The 5,862-nt window shown below is 38.5% G+C and overlaps 1 long non-coding RNA gene across 1 annotated transcript; it reads left to right on the top strand.

Moving 5' to 3' along the window:
• The first annotated feature begins 274 nt into the window (after positions 1 to 274).
• LOC134318575 (uncharacterized) lies at positions 275 to 1,189 on the top strand. The gene is made up of 3 exons (XR_010013392.1): positions 275 to 613; positions 720 to 776; positions 953 to 1,189. It is a non-coding gene; the product is annotated as an uncharacterized LOC134318575 (long non-coding RNA).
• The last annotated feature ends 4,673 nt before the right edge of the window (positions 1,190 to 5,862 follow it).

Raw genomic sequence — 5,862 nt, 5'->3', positions numbered from 1 at the left:
CAATTTCTTCTAACAAACCCCCGAGATTGTTGCCAGTGTTTGTGAACATTTAGAATTGTATGCATAAAATTAACCTAAAATAACATCAGATTTTAATTCAAGTCCTTAAAATACTACAAAAGAAAAAAAATAATATATGTGAAGAAGAAAAATCCAATCATGCATTGCGGTTTCTTGTATTATACTGTAATCTAAAGCACGTCCATATTTGCCCAAATATTTACAGTTTAATAGTGTAAATTATGTAAATACAAACGTATTTTACTGTGAAATATTTACTGAAATTTTACAGCAATTTTCTACAGTGTATCTGACTGTGATGTTTCTTTTTTACCTCTGGTATTAGGAATATACAATCAGGGTGGCACAGTGGGGGGTGACACCATCCTTTTCTGTGAATCTAAAGAGATTCTTCTCTGGACTAAAGGTGGAGACAGAAGAGTGCTGATCATGAGTTTTCGAGATGGAGAAAGCACCAATCACATGAGAGACGACAGATACAGTTTATTACTTGATTCATTTCTTCATATAAATAATCTTACTCTATCAGACTCTGGGATTTATTCATGTAATAATGATCCAGTGTGGAATCTCACTGTAACTCCATTACAAGGTGGGTGAACGTCTGTGAAAATGTCACTTGTAAGAACTGATGGTCTGTAACCAAAGTTTCAGGACAGATTTTATACAGGACAGTGACATAAATGTATTTCCTACAGGTTCAATCCCATCAACCCCTGCCTGGATTCCAGAGGAGGAGGAAGATAAACAAAAAGGTAAACACATCTGTAAATGATTATTGTTGTAGTGTTTTGTTAATGTTCATTATTATACATATTGATTTTAGATTAAGTTGAAGGTAAACATGAAGGTAGCTGAATGTGTAAATTCTCACATGTTTTTTCTTATAAGAGATGATTCAGTGTGTGATTTATGTGTGTTTATTACACAGATGAGCATTTTTGTTTTTCTGTGAAATGAAGAATCACTTCCAGTCTGGATTCTGCTAAAGAAGTGGCGAGCAAGTCTTTACAAACAAAAAAAATCTACTTAATTTAGTCATATCCAATGACCTTTTTCACTCCCTCTACCTCCACTTCTGACCGAGGAGAGCTGTTCTGTGTTTTCTTTAACTTATTTTATAATAAATGTATTCTGAATTTAGAGCTGGACAAGGTTACATGTTAAAGAGACAACATTCTTCCTTTTCTTCTTTCTCTTCTTTTTTTCAGCTGTTAAGTGCTGAGTGTAACTGTGTTTTGTCAATAATAATAATAATTATTATTAATAATTATTGTATTATTATTGTTGCTGCTGTTATAGTTTTATTAGTAGTAATATTAGCATTATTATCATCTTTATTATAATTCCCTTTACTTTTTAAAATAAATGTCATTATAAATTGTTCCTGATTGATTTGAGATGGATTTAAATAAATGTGACTTGTCTTTACTTGTTGATTGTTGTATCTGCTGTAGTGTGTGATGATGTCCTGTAATAGGTTGTCCATGGTGTACTCCTGATTTGTACCCGGTGTTTGTAGGTGCCAGTTGGTGAAAGTAAATTTAATTTAATTAAAATCATTTTATAACGTTTTTGTTTACAGCATTTGAGTTTATACAGTTAACTGACTGTTTACAGAAATAAGTAAGATAGTAAATAATACAGATTCATATCTACATTAGTTTAATTAATGGTTATTATACAGTTGAGCTTTTTATCACACTGTGTAATGAAGAATCTCATCCATCCAGTCTGGATCCTCTCCTCCACTTCATGCTCTTCAGAACTTGTTTCTTCTGTGTGGCCAATTTTTACTGTAACGTCCTGATGTGACATGCCCACTTGTTCAGCAGAGGGAGACGCAGTACGACACAAGTTTAGTTTTATAGGATCTCTGTATTATTGTTCCGCTGTAAAAAAAAAAAAAAGGAGGTTTATTAAGACGTGGTTTAATAAGTTGGTGTAGAAGAAATTCAGTGGCCTGTACAGAGCCCTGACCTTCACCCTGATTAAACAATCAATTGTGACATCAGTGACAAAACTGACAAAGGGACTAAATTAGCACAAAAAGTCCTTTAGCTGTCAGAGGAAACAGGCACGTTCTGATAGCCCATACCAGGTTCTTCCTTTACTGCCAGCCATGTTGTGAAATGTCCTCGCTACTAAATATTCCACAGTCGACCGTCAGTGCTATTATAACACAGTGGAAGCGATTGGGAACGACAGCAACTCAGCCATGAAGTAAAATGACAGAGGGTCAGCGGATGCTGAGGCGCATAATGCTCAGGGTCAATCGCTACAGACCTCCAAACGTCATGTGGCCTTCAGATCAGCTGAAGAACAGTGTGTAGAGCTTCATGGACTGGGTTTCCATGGCCGAGCAGCTGCATTCAAGCCTTACATCACCAAGCGCAATGCAAAGCGTCAGATGCAGTGGTGTAAAGCACGCCGCCACTGGACTCTAGAGCAGTGGAGATGTGTCTCTGTCTGGCAATCTGATGGACGAGTCTGGGTTTGGTGGTTGCCAGGAGAACGGTACCTGTCTGACTACATTGTGCCGAGTGTAGAGTGTGGTGGAGGGTGGGGGTTATGGTGTGGGGGTGTTTTTCAGGAGTCGGGCTCGGCCCCTTAGTTCCAGTGAAAGGAACTCTTAATACTTCAGCGTACCAAGAAATTTTGGACAATTTCATGCTCCCAACTTTGTGGGAACAGTTTGGGGATGGCCCCCTTCCTGTTCCAACATGACTGCACACCAGTGCACAAAGCAAGGTTCATAAAGACGTGGATAAGCCAGTTTGGTGTGAAAGAACTTGACTGACCTCAACCCGATAGAACACCTTAAGTCTGACCTTACAAATTTGCTTCTGGAAGAATGGTCAAAACTTCCCATAAACACACTCCTAAACCTTGTGGAAAGCCTTCCCAGAAGAGTTGAAGCTGTTATAGCTGTAAAGGGTGGCGACATCATATTAAACCCTGTGGATTAAGAATGGGAGTCACTCAAGTTCATACGCGTGTGAAGGCAGACGAGCGAATACTTTTGGCAGTATAGTGTAGCTGAAATGACAATAAAGTAGAGTGACCATATTTTTTTTTTTTTTTTTTTTTTTTAAAAGAGGACGCCTGGTTCGGGGAAGGAGGGGGGGGGGGGTGATGTTGTTGGTGACACCATGGTAATGTGTATGGGGTCGAGGTTTAAATAGTTGACAAATGAGTCAATAACCATCCAGCTGTGTTACTGAACTTTAATAAATACAGCTGCTTTTTATAGTCAGATAATCTCATTCCTTCACATTCAGCGTTAAGACCTAAACAATAATAACAACAAATTAAAAAACAGTCGTCACCTATAAATAAAAATCCCTTTATTTTGTAGTTTCTTTGATGTATTGTACAATCGTATCAGCCGACTTATTAGGAGTGTTTTTAACTTTAATTGGATTTACTTTAATTACTTGCTCCTATCAGTAGAAACCCAGCAGTAAGATGTGTCTTCTAGTGCTTGCTGAGCAATTTCCACAGAATGCAGCAGCATCACGGTGTTGATGTAGTGATGGGAATTATGGCTCTTTGAAGGGAGTCGGATCTTTTGGCTCGGTTCCTTTTAAAGAGCCGTTCAAAAAATGACTCTTCATTCTTTTATTTCAGGCAGCAGGAGGCGCTACTTAGTAACTATAAGACCCGGATATTAATATCAATGATGAACAATCATGCAAAATTTGCTACCTTGCCCTAAACGTAGGTCTAATTCAAACAACACGTAAATGAGAAAAAAAGATTTATTTCAAAAGTATACGAATTGACAACAAGTATATTTTAATAACATTAGTTAAAAAAAAGTTTTAAATTAATGCAAATAAATGAAGTTTGTATCATCTGTTGTATGACTTGTAGACAAACTAGGCTTACGTTTCAAACATATTTTTGTATTTGAATTTTAACAATAAACAGCTCTTATTATGACTGATTAATTCCCTCTACTGATGTGAAGCTGAATGGGTGGATTACAGCCAAAATAATACATATATATATATATATATATATATATATATACAGGGGTTGGACAAAATAACTGAAACACCTGTCATTTTAGTGTGGGAGGTTTCATGGCTAAATTGGACCAGTCTGGTGGCCAATCTTCATTAATTGCACATTGCACCAGTAAGAGCAGAGTGTGAAGGTTCAATTAGCAGGGTAAGAGCACAGTTTTGCTCAAAATATTGCAATGCACACAACATTATGGGTGACATACCAGAGTTCAAAAGAGGACAAATTGTTGGTGCACGTCTTGCTGGCGCATCTGTGACCAAGACAGCAAGTCTTTGTGATGTATCAAGAGCCACGGTATCCAGGGTAATGTCAGCATACCACCAAGAAGGACAAACCACATCCAACAGGATTAACTGTGGACGCAAGAGGAAGCTGTCTGAAAGGGATGTTCGGGTGCTAACCCGGATTGTATCCAAAAAACATAAAACCTTGGCTGCCCAAATCACGGCAGAATTAAATGTGCACCTCAACTCTCCTGTTTCCACCAGAACTGTCCGTCGGGAGCTCCACAGGGTCAATATACACGGCCGGGCTGCTATAGCCAAACCTTTGGTCACTCGTGCCAATGCCAAACGTCGGTTTCAATGATGCAAGGAGCGCAAATCTTGGGCTGTGGACAATGTGAAACATGTATTGTTCTCTGATGAGTCCACCTTAACTGTTTTCCCCACATCCGGGAGAGTTACGGTGTGGAGAAGCCCCAAAGAAGCGTACCACCCAGACTGTTGCATGCCCAGAGTGAAGCATGGGGGTGGATCAGTGATGGTTTGGGCTGCCATATCATGGCATTCCCTTGGCCCAATACTTGAGCTAGATGGGCGCGTCACTGCCAAGGACTACCGAACCATTCTGGAGGACCATGTGCATCCAATGGCGGTGCCGTGTATCAGGATGACAATGCACCAATACACACAGCAAGACTGGTGAAAGATTGGTTTGATGAACATGAAAGTGAAGTTGAACATCTCCCATGGCCTGCACAGTCACCAGATCTAAATATTATTGAGCCACTTTGGTGTGTTTTGGAGAAGTGAGTCAGGAAACGTTTTCCTCCACCAGCATCACATAGTGACCTGGCCACTATCCTGCAAGAAGAATGGCTTAAAATCCCTCTGACCACTGTGCAGGACTTGTATATGTCATTTCCAAGACGAATTGACGCTGTATTGGCCGCAAAAGGAGGCCCTACACCATACTAATAAATTATTGTGGTCTAAAACCAGGTGTTTCAGTTATTTTGTCCAACCCCTATATACATACATATATATATATATATATATATAGGGCTGTCAAACGATTAAAATTTTTAATCGCGATTAATCTCAGAATTTCATATAGTTAATCGCGATTAATCTCAGAATTTCATATAGTTAATCGCGATTAATCACATTTTTTAAAAAAAAAGAAGAAAACAAGGATTTTTAAGTGAAATGTTACAATTAAATTGGTGAACACATTTTATGCTAAATGTACTTATGTTAAAAACTGCTGGGACAAGAGAAAACTGTAAGGTTGTTTTATTCACTCACATAATACCCTTGACTTCGTATAAATGTCAGATTGTAGGTTAAAATTTCTCCATCAGCAAACATTGTAGATCAGCGGTGCTTTAGGTGGGATAAGGTGAAGTTATTGTAACAGACTTTTCTGTGGTTGTATCAATGGTTTGATGGACGTTTCTACACAAAGTGAGTGTGTTTTGACCCTTTGGGGCTTCCATAGTTCATGGAATAGCATGCTTGGCTAATGACTCTAGCTGTCCGCTATTCGGTACCGTAACAGAAGTAGTAATAAATTGTTAAATGCTCC

The sequence above is a fragment of the Trichomycterus rosablanca genome, chromosome 1, assembly GCF_030014385.1.
Source record: "Trichomycterus rosablanca isolate fTriRos1 chromosome 1, fTriRos1.hap1, whole genome shotgun sequence".
Taxonomy (NCBI): Eukaryota; Metazoa; Chordata; class Actinopteri; order Siluriformes; family Trichomycteridae; genus Trichomycterus; species Trichomycterus rosablanca.
This window is presented reverse-complemented; position numbering and strand designations above follow the sequence as displayed.